The 14248-nt window shown below is 38.9% G+C and overlaps 1 pseudogene; it reads left to right on the top strand.

Moving 5' to 3' along the window:
- Positions 1-10830: 10830 nt before the first annotated feature.
- On the top strand, positions 10831-12316 carry LOC100461286 (tubulin alpha-1B chain-like; annotated as a pseudogene).
- Positions 12317-14248: the final 1932 nt, after the last annotated feature.

The raw sequence follows: 14248 nt of genomic DNA on the forward strand, positions 1-14248 counted from the left end.
TCTTTTCACTCTTTTTTCTCTAATCTTGTCTTCTTGCTTTGCTTCATTGAGTTGATGTTCAATCTGTGATATCCTTTCTTCTGCTTGATCAGTTCACTATTGATACTTGTGTATGCTTCATGAAGTTCTCGTGCTGTGTTTTTCAGCTCCATCAGGTCAATTGTGTTCTTCTCTAAACTGATTATTCTAGTTAGCAATTCATGTAGCTTTTTTTCAAAGTTCTTAGCTTCCCTGCGTTGGGTTAGAACATGCTCCTTTAGCTTGGTGGACTTTGTTATTAGCCACCTTTTGAAGTCCACTTCTGTCAATTTGTCAAAATCCTTCTCTGTCCAATTTTGTTCCCTTGCTGGCAAGGAGTTGTGATCCTTTGGAGAAGAGGTGTATTGGTTTTTGGAATTTTCAGCCTTTTTATGCTGGTTTCTCCCCATCTTCATGGATTTATCTACCTTTGGTCTTTGGTATTGGTGATGTTCGGATGGGGTTTTGGTGTGGATGTCTTTTTTGTTGATGTTGATATGATTCCTTTCTGTTTGTTAGTTTTCCTTCTAACAGTCAGGCCCTTCTGCTGCAGGTCTGCTGGAGTTTGCTGGAGGTCCACTTCAGACCCTGTTTGCCTAGGTATCACCAGCGGAGGATGCAGAACAGCAAAGATTGCTGCCTGTTTCTTCCCCTGGAAGCTTCGTCCCAGAGGGCCACCACCAGATGCCAGTCAGAGCTCTCCTGTATGACGTGTCTGTCAGCCCCTACTGGGAGTTGTCTCCCAGTCAGTTTACATGGCGTTCAGGGACCAACTTGAGGAGGTATTCTGTCCCTTAGCAGAGCTCTAACACTGTGCTGGGACACCTGCTGCTCTCTTGAGAGCCATCAGCCAGGGACGTATAAGTCTGCTGAAGCTGTGCCCCCAGTCGCTCCTTCCCCCAGGTGCTTTGTTTCAGGGAGATGGGGGTTTTATCTATAAGTCCCTGACTGGGGCTGCTGCCTTTTTTTCAGAGATGTCCTGCCCAGAAAGGAGGAATCTAGAGAGGCAGTCTGGCAACAGAGCCTTTGCTGAGCTGCAGTGGGCTCCGCCCAGTTCATACTTCCAGGTGCGATTGTTTACACTGTGAGGGTAAAACCTCCTACTCAAGCCTCAGCAATGGTGGACTGTCCTTCTCCAACCAAGCTTGAGCATCCCAGGTCAACCTCAGACTACTGTGCTAGCAGCAGGAATTTCAAGCCAGTGGAACTTAGCTTGCTGGCCTCCATGGGGGTGGGACCCGACGAGCCAGACCACTTGGCTCCCTGGCTTCAGCCCCGCTTCCAGGGGAGTGAACGGTTCTGTCTCACTGGTGTTCCAGGTGCCACTGGGATAAGAAAGAAAGAAAGGAAGGAAAGGAAAGAAAGGAAAGAAAGAAACAACTCCTGCAGCTATCTCAGTGTCTGCCCAAACTGCCGCCCAGCTTTGTGCTTGAAACCCAGGGCCCTGGTGGCATAGGCAGCGGAGGGAATCTCCTGGTCTGCAGGTTGTGAAGACCATGGGAAAAGCGTAGTATCTGGGCCAGAGTACACGGTTCCTTCTGGTACAGTCTCTTACGGTTTCCCTTGGCTGGGGAAGGGAGATCCCCTGACCCCTTGTGCTTCCTGTGTGAGGTGACTCCCCACCCTGCTTCGGCTTGCCCTCCGTGGGCTGCACCCACTCTCCAACCAGTTCCAATGAGAAGAATCAAGTATCTCAGTTGGAAATGCAGAAATCAGCTGCGTTCTGCATCCATCTCGCTGGTTGCTGCAGACCGAGCTGTTCCTATTCACCCATCTTGCCAGTCCATTCTCTTCTGTTTCTTCTTTCTTTCTTTTTTTTTTTTTTGCAGTTGCAAGATTTAATAGAGTGAAAACAGAGCTCCCATACAAAGGGAGGGGACACAAAGAGGGTAGCTGTTGCTGGCTCGAATGCCTGGGTTTATATCCCGATCATTGTCCCTCCTGCTGCGCTCTCAGGTGATAGATGATTGGCTATTTCTTTACCTCCTGTGAATTCTCTGGGTCAGTGAAACCAATTCATATATATCCACCTTCACACTTTCACTAATTCCTTTCTTTCTTCTTGGAATATCTTCTTTTATTACTCTTTGTGTTTTTTACTTTCATATGTATTTTCTGACTGCTTCTACTGGTAAAAATCTCTCCTTTCTCTGAATTTTTTTCTCATCTACATTCTGGGCTAATCACTTGATACTATATATTATTTCTATCATTTACTTTAATTTTAATGTGTATAAGTTGAACCCCAAACTTAATTGCTAATAATTTGAAAACTTTATTGTAGTTCCAGCATCTAGGAGAGTATCTAGTAAATTAATTGTAATTTTTTGTAACTGACTATAGGGCCAGCATTTTGAATAGTATGTAATAATAAATGTAACTCAAAAAAACTTATTGTTGATGATGATGGATAATATTTTGAGGACAGAAGTTGGGCAAAATATACAGAAAATTTTTAGGAAAGCTAAGCATGTAGCATATCTTTAAGGATGAGGATAACTGAATTCACTTGAGATTCCTAACGGTTGATTAGGATACCTAGCAGTATATCAGGTTTAGCTGAATTGTTCCCTGATGCACATGAAGATGAGGGAAGAACATTTCGATGGATAGAATGGCATGACCAAAGGTTCAGAGGGTGGAAATATATGTGTACAGAAGATTTACTAATTTAATAATGGAGGAAATTGCTCATACCATGTGGGGAACATTAGATGACTATTTCTTTAGTAGGGAAAAAGTAAAACTGTGCTTATGTGAAAAAAAATATTTTGTAAGAGCTGTTTTAAAAGATTTTTTCTGGTAGAGAGCAGTGGCTCACACCTGTAATCCCAGCACTTTGGGAGGTTGAGTCAGGCGGATCACCTGAGGTCAGGAGTTCAAGACCAGCCTGACCAACATGGTGAAACCCTGTCTCTACTAAAAATGCAAAAATTAGCCAGGCATGGTGGTGCACACTTGTCATTTCAACTACTCAGGAGGCTGAGGCAGGAGAATCACTTGAGCCTGGGAGGCGGAGGTTGCAATGAGCCGAGATTGCATCACTGCATCCTAGCCTGGGCAACAGCGAGACTCCATTGCAAAAAAAAAAAAAAAAAAAAAAAAAAAAAAAGAATTTTTCTTTCAGTACTAACCTTCCTTTTTGAGAAGGTTTAAAAATTTGATCAACAGAAGAATAGAATTAGAGTATTTGAAGGTATTTAGCAAAACAAGTAAATAAAACTACACAAACTGAAGAACAACAGGAACAACTGTTCACATCTTACATATGAGATTGTATCTCATTTGCCTGAATAGATGAATAAACTATTTCTTGATACATTTGTATTATAAATATTGTCACTTTATGCATGTAACTCAAAAAAACTCTTATAATTGGAATTTTTTTTTTCTTTCCTGGGATGTTGGTTTCTGATCCACGTTGAACTAGAGAAGATTTAAAGAAGCGAAAATTTATGAAATTCAGTACTTAAAATAACAAATTCTTAAATTTGGGAATGAAAAGAGAGTCTATAGAGTAATTGTGAAAGTAGATTATTTTCTGTTTAACAGAAGTCTAGCACACAAAACAATACAAACTGGTTTCTTAATAATAAACTAATATCTTACTGTACTTTTAGAGGAAATTTGATACTCTCCATTTCTTGGCTCCCGTAATATAATTTATTACATATCCTTTACATGTTAACATGTTAATGTGAGATGCTTGAGTATTAAGCTACACACTAAATAACTTGGTTGTGTTTTGTAATTGCTTTCTCACTTTTTTGTTTTTCTTTTGATTTGCCTTGATTTTGACTCCACTTACTTAAAATCACTCATAGACTTTTGTTGCAGAACCTATCAAGTAATGAATGAGTGAATTATAGAAGGTAGGCAAGTAGGTTATTTTATTTTGTTTTTTAAGTGTGAGCTTGGAGGGTTCCAAGGCATTCAAATATTTATGCTGGCTTCTTTTCTGCAGGCGTAAAGTAGCTAAGATAGTTACCAATAAAAGCATTCACATCTTCTTAATATCTCTCCACTTTTATCTGTGGTTACCAATGAAACTATAATTTAGTTATTTTTTATCAGTATCCTCTTTAATTTCTCATACTGTGGTTATAATCAAGGTTAAAACTGAAGAGGACAAAGCAGAGGAGCAAGGTACATGGACCCATAACAGTCTTTTTCCCAAAGTCAGCATGTTTTCCTTAGTGACCTGGTGACCTTTCTAATTTTTCATATTGGAGCACAAAATAGTATTGTTATAACATCATTTATGTCTATATGGCACTATCATTGTATATTTGAGTGAAGATTTATGAAATCAAATCATCACATCCAAGCCGCTGGAATGGTGACAAAGTAATAGGTCATTGGGACAATCTAAGACTTCCGTGGCAGACAAATTAAGTCTTGTGTTGTTACCTGCCTCTAAGTGTAAGGATGCTGGAAGGTAGGAAAAGGGCATAATTTCACCTTTTGTCACAAACACTCATTGCTAGCTGAGTAATATATTTTCTTCGAGTTGATTTTAGGAACTCTGGAAAGCACTGGAGATGTATATTACATTTTTTAGTGGCCTAGCTGATAGTACTATGGTCTGAAATGTTGAATGCATTGAATGCCCATTTAAAAGGAACTAATGGTCCTGGAAAGATGGATCACTGTTTCTGGCTGAAATTACATTTTAATAGAATTTCAACAAAACAATATACATTTTAATAAGTTTCACAAAATGGCAACATTTTCAAAACGCAAAAGAAATAGCAAGAATGGTGAGAGTATTTAACTCAGCATATGTAACATGGAAGTTCTGGAATATTGTGACAAGGTACAGAATGTACAAGTGGTTACTGTCTTTACTATTATAGTAATAATGGAGGTGGTTTAATGATTTATAGTTAAGAGTCTTGGAAACATGCATCTACACTGTAAAAAAAGTTATTCTATTCCTGGGGTGTTAGTGGTAGGGAAGAAGGTAGGAGACAGACCATGAGGTAGGAGAGAGATGAATTGTGTGTGTATTATCACGGAACACAGACTTTTGGTCTGAGAGCAATGCTTAATATATTCTATTCCCTATGTGTTATCCCCCTTATCTCTACATATGTCTAGATTAGGAGTTGGCAAGCATTTTTTAAGGAAGGAACAGTTAGTAAACCTTTTAGTTTTCCTGGGCCAAATAGTCTCTGTTTTAATTATTTAACTCTGCCACTGTAGCCATAGACAATATGTAATCAAATGCATATGGCTGTCTTTCAACATGACTTTACTTTCAAAAGCAGGTTTGATTTGACCTGTAGGCTCTTATTTGCTGCCCTATTGTCTAGATTCCTAACAAGATCTTACCAAGTCAGATCTTGCCTGGACCATAACATTAACTTCCTTCCTATCTATGAAAAATATATTTGTATCTTCATTAATATATTCAAGAATTTTTATGTCATATCTAATGAATACCAGGCATCAATCATGTCTTGCAGATACAGTGACAAAAAAAGATGACTTTTCCTCTAGGAGTTTTTCTCTGTGACACAGAGGATAAATAAATAATGAAGCTAGTAAATAAGATAATGATAAATCATTTAAAGTATATAAAGGAATTAAATACCATGATGTAAAAGGGGGGTCACAGAGGCAGGAGCACAACTTTCAATAGGGTGGTCAAGGAATGATTTCTGAAGAAAGTGACATTTAAGCCGAAACCTGAATGAAGAAAAATAAGCGAGCCATATCACGAACCAGGAGAAGAACACTTTAGGAAAGGGTTCTGTTTCTCCGAGAACCCTAACTGGTATATTCTCTTAACCAAATTTTAAGTGCATAACACAGTATTGTTAACTATAGGCATGATGTTGTACAGCAGATTTCTGAAACTTATTAATTTTTCCTAAATGAAACTCTATGCTTGTCGATGTAACTCCCCATTTCTCCTTCTCCCAGCCTCTGGAAACCACCATTCCACTCTTTTACTGGACAAATTTGATGATTTTAGGTACTCATGTAAGTGGAATGATCCAGCATTTGTTCTTCTGAGACTGATTTATTTAACTTAGCATAATGTCCTTGAGGTTTATCCGTATTATTGCATATTGCAGAATTTCCTTATTTTTAAAGGCTGAATAATATCCATTACATGTATATACTACATTTTCTTCGTCTTTTCATCTGTTAAGGGGCACTTAGGTTGTTTCCACATCTTGCCTATTGTGAATAGTGCTGCAGTGAACATGGGAGTATAAATATATCTATGAGATCTTGATTTCAATTCTTTTGGATAAATACCTAGAAGTGGGATTGCATATCATATGGTGATTCTATTTTTAACTTTTGAGAAAACTCCATAATGTTTTCCATAATGGCTGCATGAGTTTGTGTTTCCATCAACAGTTTACAAGGGTTCTTATTTCTCTACATCCTCACCAACACTTTTATTTTATTTTATTTTATTTTGATAATAGACATTCTGACAGGTATGAGATGATACCTCATTGCGGTTTATATTTGCATTTCTCTGATGATTAGTGACATTGAGCATCTTTTCATATAGCTGTTGGCCATTTGTATATCTTTTTGGAGGAAATTTCTATTCAAGTATTAAGCCCATTTTAAAATCAAGTTATTAGTCTTTCTGCTATTGAGTTGCGGAAATTACTTACACATTTCAGATATTAACCACTCATCAGATACATAGTTTGCAAATATTTTCTCCCATTTCATAGATTGCCTTTTCATTCTGTTAAATGTTTCTTATGATGTGCAGAAGGTCTTTGTTCAATGTAGTCCCACTTGTCTATTTTTTGCCTGTGCTTTTGGTGCCATGTCCATGAAATCATTGCCAAGATTAATTTCATGAAGGTTTTCCCCTATATTATTATCTAAGAATTTAACGGTTTCAGATCTTATGTGTGGCTTTTTAAGCCATTGTGAGTTGCTTTTGTGTATGGTATAAGATATCGTTCAAATTTCATTCTTTTATATGTGAATATCCAGTTTTCCCAATATCATTTGTTGAAGAAACTACCTTTTCCCCTTTGTGTATGCTTGGCACTATTGTTGAAGACTGTATATTTATGGATTTATTTTTGAGTTCTGTACTCTCTTCCATTTGCCTTAGATACCTGTCTTTATGCCAGCACCATACTGTTTTACTTACTGTAGCATTGTAATACATTTTGAGATCATGAAGTGTGATGCTCCAGCCTTGCTCTTCTTTCTCAAGATTGATTTGACTATTTGGGGTCTTCTGTGTTTCCTTATGAAATTTAGAGTGTTTTTTTTTCCGTTTCTGTAAAAATACTGTTGGGATTTTTGATGGAAATTATATTGAATCTGTAGATTACTTTGGATTGTATGAACATTTTAACAAAATTAATTCTTCCAATCTATGAACACAAAATATCTTTTCATTTGTTTGTGTCTTCTTCAATGTTGTTCATCAGTGTTTTGTAGCTTTCAGTGTATAAGTCTTTCATGACCTTAGTTAAGTTTATTCCTATTTTATTCTTTTTGATGCTATTGTAAATGGAATTGCTTTCTGAATTTTCTTTTCAGATAATTGATTTTTACTCTGTAGATATATAATTAATTTTTATATATTTATTTTTTAAAAAAATTAATAGAGATGGGGTCCCTATATATTTCCCAGGGTAGACTTAAACTCATGGGATCAAGCCATCCTTCACACTCAGCCTCCTGAGTAGCTGGGACTACAATATATGTCGATTTTGTATCCTTCAGCTTTACTAAATTCCTTTATTAGTTCTCACAGTTTTTTGGTCGAGTCTTTAGGGTTTTCTAGGTGTAAGATTAAGTCATTAGCAAATGGGGACCATTTTACTTCTTCTTTTCTGATTTGGATGCCTTTTGTCTCTTTTTCTTGCCCAATTGCAGGAAAGTCTACCTAAGACGTCTAGTACTATGTTAAATAGAAGTAACAAGAGAGGGCATTCTTGCTTTGTTCCTGATTGTAGAGCTTAAAACAACTTTCAGATTTTTTGCTGTTAACTGTGATGATAGCTGTGGACTTTTCATATATGGCCATTATTATGTTGAAATAATTTTATTCTATTTCTAGTTTGTTGAAAGCTTTTACCATGAAAAGGTACTGAATTTTGCAAAATGCTTTTTCTGCGTCTGTTGAAATTATCATATGATTTCTATTTTTTCTTCTGTTAATTTAGAATATCACATTACTTGATTTTCATATGTTGAACCATCCTTGTATCTCAGGGACAAATCCTTCATGGTCATGGTATATGACCCTTTTAATATGCTGTTGAATTCAATTTGTTAGTATTTTAAAACAATTTTCTTCTCTATATTGATTAGAGATACTTGCCTGTAGTTTTCTTTTTTTGAGGTGTTTTTGTCTGGCTTTGATATCAAGGTAATGCTGGCCTCATAAAATGAGTTCAGAAGTGTTTCCCCCTCTTCAAGTTTTTGGAAGACATGCCATAGTGACTGCCAACCCAAACCTCCATCTCTGTTCTCACTCTTCCCCCTACAGCTACATTTTGCCAGATCAGTGCACTGACAGCGGCAAAACAGAAGCCAGTCCACTGTGAAGTCTTTGAAGGAAAGTTGGGATGCTGGATGCATGGACCAACTCTTTTCCTCCTCAGGGAGTAGCTGGGAGCTGGAATTTCCCCTCCGCTCATGCCATTCTGAGCTGAGGGGCAAAGCTATGGCAATTATGCCCCACACTGCTGTTTTTGTTCTCCCCCAGTTGGCTAGATTATGCTGGTCCCATCAGTGCTCCAAGATTGGCAAGACAGAATGCAGTCCTCTGGGATGCCTCTATGGAAAAGTTGGGGCACTTATGTGTGAACCAATTCTTTTCCTTACCTGAGAGAAGTTAGGATCTGGGGGAGGGTGCCAGTGGTCTCTTTCCAATCAATCTTATGGCCCTATGTCAGGCATGAGAATTTTGGTGGGAGCGTCTTCTGAATCTTCCTACTAGCTTCCATGAGTCTGGTTTTGTGTTTGCCCAGGGTACACGAGCCTTTCAATTAGTTTCTCACAAAGGGTATCTGTCTGTGAATTGTTGCTGAATTGTTGTGTTCATAGGAGAAAAGATAGTCTAGAGCTTTCTACTTTGTCATCTTGCTGATATTACTCCTTATGTATATTTTAAAAATATTATTATGGCTGCTGGCTAATGAATGAAAAGGGAGAAGCAAGAATGCAAGTAAGCAGATTACAAGTTTCTGCAATGGCTCAGATGAGAGATACTGAGGATGGTTATAGACAAGAGGTTGGATTTGATATGAATATTGGAAATAGAAAAATAGGAATTGCTAATGTATTGGATATGGCAGTCAGGGGAAGAGAAGAGTCAAAGATAACTCCCAGATTTTTAATTGAGTATCTGAGTGACTTGTAGTAATAAGTATTGAGATTAAGAGGAGCAAGAGAGAAATGAATGGGGGTGTAGTGAATCAAGAGTTCTGCTTTGGATAAGTTGAGTTTAGAATGCCAATGAGAATTTAAGAGGAAATATAAAATAGGAAATTGGATAAGTGTTTGTAGTTCACGGAAAAGTTCTGAGCTACAAGTTTAATTTTCAGTGGTATCAGCACATAGATGGTGTTTAAAACTTTGGACCAGGCACCTATTTCTGTATTTACCCCTCCGTTGTAAACAAATAAAAATACAGATGAAAAAATGGTTTACAGAAATTGGATGACTGACTCCTGAGAGAGGGAAAACAAACATGGTGAATTCTAGAATTGATACGCTTACTATCTTAAGATAATTTTTAGGATATAGTGGAGGGAGGAGAAATACAAACAGAACCTGGCAATTTTCCTGAGTCAAGGAAGCTAAGTTGAGAAAGCAGAAAGAAATTCATTGAGCAGCACACTAAAGAGAAGTGAGGTGATGAGAAAGCTCTAGAAATAAGGAAAGCTTTTCTTCTTGAGTCTTTAGCTGAATACATGTTAGTGCTTATATGTGAGAAAACTACCTGAGGCTGGAGAAATGCACAAATTCTTTGATATTTCTCTCTCCAGGAGGTAGAGCTTACAGTGGATAAACCTGGCAGATATCATGTTAATCAAGTGATTGAAGTTAACATCATCAGTACTAGGATGTGTTGATATCATGTACCTCCTGATATGATATGATGAGAAGGGCACTTATTCTTTGTGGTATTATTCCCAGAATTCTATAACGCAGTGTAATCATAATAAGTCATCAGACAAACTTACAGTGGGGACCATTTTACAAAATTCATGATCTGTGTTCTTCAGAAGTGTCAAAGTCATGAAAGACAAGGAAAAACTGAGGAGCTGTCACAGATGGGAGGGGATTAAAGAGACATAACAACTAAATTCACTGTGGTACAGGCATACTTTGAAGATATTGTGGGTTTTGTTCTAGACCACCGCAATAAAGCAAATTTCACAATAAAGTGAGTCATATAATATTTTAGGTTTCCCAGTGCATGTAAAGGTCATAATCTATTAAGTGTGCAATAGCATATTTAAAAAATCATATATATCATAATTACAAATACTGAGTTGCTAAAAATATTAATGATTATTTGAGCCTTTACTGATGGAGGGGCCTGCCTCAATGTTGATGGCTACTGATTGGTCAGGGTGGTAATTGCTGAAGGTTGGGGTGGCTGTGGCAATTTTTAACAAGACAACAATGAAGTTTGCCTCATTGACTGATTCTTCCTTTCATGAAAAATTTCTCTGTTGCGTGTAATGCTGTTTGATAGCATTTTACCTAAGTAGGACTTTTTTTTCAAAATTGGAGTCAATCCTCTGAAACTCTGCTGCTGCTTTATCAACTAAGTTTATGGAATATTCCCAGTGCGTTACTTACCTCGACTCTTAGCTTGTCGAGGACGGTAACCGGGACCCGGTGTCTGCTCCTGTCGCCTTCGCCTCCTAATCCCTAGCCACTATGCGTGAGTGCATCTGCATCCATGTTGGCCAGGCTGGTGTCCAGATTGGCAATGCCTGCTGGGAGCTCTACTGCCTGGAACACGGCATCCAGCCCGATGACCAGATGCCAAGTGACAAGACTGTTGGGGGAGGAGATGACTTCTTCAACACCTTCTTCAGTGAGATGGGTGCTGGCAAGCACATGCCCTGGGCTGTGTTTGTAGACTTGGAACCCATGGTCATTGATGAAGTTTGCATTGGCACCTACCGCCAGCTCTTTCACCCTGAGCAGCTCATCACAGGCAAGGAAGATGCTGCCAATAACTATGCCTGACAGCACTACACCATTGGCAAGGAGATCATTGACCTTGTGTTGGACCGAATTCACAAGCTGGCTGACCAGTGCACTGGTCTTCAGGGCTTCTTGGTTTTCCACAGCTTTGGTGGGGGAACTGGTTCTGGGTTCACCTCCCTGGTCATGGAAAGTCTCTCAGTTGATTATGGCAAGAAGTCCAAGCTGGAGTTCTCCATTTACCCGGCACCCCAGGGTTTCCACAGCTGTAGTTGAGCCCTACAACTCCATCCTCACCACCCACACCACCCTGGAGCACTCTGATTGTGCCTTCATGGTAGACAATGAGGCCATCTATGACATCTGTTGTAGAAACCTCGATATCGAGCGCCCAACCTACACTAACCTTAACCGCCTTATTAGCCAGATTGTGTCCTCCATCGCTGCTTCCCTGAGATTTGATGGAGCCCTGAATGTTGACCTGACAGAATTCCAGACCAACCTGGTGCCCTATCCCCACATCCACTTCCCTCTGGCCACATATGCCCCTATCATCTCTGCTGAGAAAGCCTACCATGAACAGCTTTCTGTAGCAGAGATCACCAATGCTTGCTTTGAGCCAGCCAACCAGATGGTGAAATGTGACCCTCGCCATGGTAAATACATGGCTTGCTGCCTATTGTACCGTGGTGATGTAGTTCCCAAAGATGTCAATGCTGCCATTGCCACCATCAAGACCAAGCACAGCGTCCAGTTTGTAGATTGGTGCCACACTGGCTTCAAGGTTGGCATCAACTACCAGCCTCCCACTGTGGTGCCTGGTGGAGACCTGGCCAAGGTACAGAGAGCTGTGTACATGCTGAGAAACACCATGGCCATTGCTGAGGCCTGGGCTCAACTGGACCACAAGTTTGACCTGATGTATGCCAAGCGTGTGTTTGTTCACTGGTATATGGGTGAGGGGATGGAGGAAGGGGAGTTTTCAGTGGCCCGTGAAGACACGGCTGCCCTTGAGAAGGATTATGAGAAGGTTGGTGTGGATTCTGTTGAAGGAGAGGGTGAGGAAGAAGGAGAGGAATACTAATCCATTCCCTTTGGCCCTGCAGCATGTCGTGCTCCCAGAATTTCAGCTTCAGCTTAGCTGACAGACATTAAAGCTTTCTGGTTAGATTTTCACTTGGTGATCATGTCTTTTCCATGTGTACCTGTAATATTTTTCCATCATGTCTCAAAGTAAAGTCATTAACATAAAAAAATGTTTATGGAATATTTTAGATCCTTTGTTGGCATTTCAACAATGTTCACAGCATCTTCACTAAGAGTCGATTTTGTCTCAAGAAACCAGTTTTTTTTTTCTCATCCAGAAGAAGAAACTTCTCATCCATTCAAGTTTCATTATGAGATTGCAGTGATTCAGTCACATCTTCAGGCTCCACTTCTAATTGTAGTTCACTTGCTATTTCCACATCTGCAGTTACTTCCTCTAATAATGTCTTGAATACTCAAAGTCATCAACTTCTTCAAACTCCTGTTACAGTTGACATTTTGACCTTGTCTCATAAATCACTAATGCTCTTAATGACATCTTAGAATGGTTAATTATTTCCCAAAGTTTTTCAACTTGTTTTGTCAAGATCCATCAGAAGATTCACAATTTATATGGAAGCTATAGCCTTATGAAATGTACTGCTGAACAAATGAGACTTGAAAGTTGAAATTTCTCTTTGATCCATGGGCTACAGAGTGAATACTGAGTTTGCAGGTATGAAAACAATATTAATCTTCTTGTATCTCTCCATCAGAGCTCTTGTTTGACTAGGTGCACTTTCAATGAGCAGTAATATTTTGAAAGCAATCTTTTTTATAAGCAGTAAGTCTCAACAATGGACTTAAAACATTTAGTAAATCATGCTATAAGCAGATGTGCTATCATCTAGGCTTTGTTGTTTCATTTATAGAGCACAGGCAGAGTACATTTAAGGGCTCTAGGATTTTCAAAATGAAATGGTAATGAGGATTAGTGGCAACTTAAAGTCACCAACTGCTTTAGCCCCTAACAAAAGAGTCAGCCTGTCTTTTGAAGCTTTGAAGTCAGGCATTAACTTCTCTCTAGCTATGAAAGTCCTAGATGGCATCCTCTTCCATTATAAGGCTGTTTGGTCTACATTGATTATTTTTTGTTTATTGTAGCCACCTTCATCAATAATTGTAGGTAGATCTTCTGGATAACTTGCTGAAGCTTCTCCATCAGCACTTGCTGTTTCACCTTGCATTTTTATGTTACGGTGATGGCTTCTTTCCTTATATCTCATTAGTCAACCTTTGCTAGCTGCCAACCTTTTTTTTTTTAAATTATACTTTAAGTTTTAGGGTACATGTGCACAATTTACTATCTTTGTAACTTTTTTGTAAGGCTAAAATTACCCCACCATGATTTTACATATGTATACATGTGCCATGTTGGTGTGCTGAACCCAGTAACTTGTCATTTAACATTAGCTATATCTCCAAATGCTATCCCTCCCCCCTACCCCCACCCCACAACAGGCCCTGGTGTGTGATGTTCCCCTTCCTCTAACCATGTGTTCTCGTTGTTCAATTCCCACCTATGAGTGAGAACATGCAGTGTTTGGTTTTTTGTCCTTGCGACAGTTTGCTGAGAATGATGGTTTCCAGCTTCATCCATGTCTCTACAAAGGACATGAACTCATCATTTTTTATGGCTGCATAGTATTCCATGGCATATATGTGCCACATAATGGCTAGCTTCCAACCTTTCTCCTGCAGCTTCCTCACCTCTATCTACCTTCTTGGAATTAAAGAGAGTTTGTGTCTTGCTCTGGATTAGGTTTTGAATTAAAGGAATGTTGTGGCTGGTTTGATCTCCTATTTAGACCACTAAAAGTTTCTCCATATCAGCAATAAGGCTGTATTTCTTTCTTATCACTCATGTGTTCACTAATTTCCTTCAATAACTTCTCCTTTCACAACTTGGCTAACTCTTTGGCACAAGAGGCCAATCTTTTGGCCTATCTCAAACATGCCTTCCTCACAA

This window comes from Pongo abelii, chromosome 9, assembly GCF_028885655.2.
Source record: "Pongo abelii isolate AG06213 chromosome 9, NHGRI_mPonAbe1-v2.0_pri, whole genome shotgun sequence".
Taxonomy (NCBI): Eukaryota; Metazoa; Chordata; class Mammalia; order Primates; family Hominidae; genus Pongo; species Pongo abelii.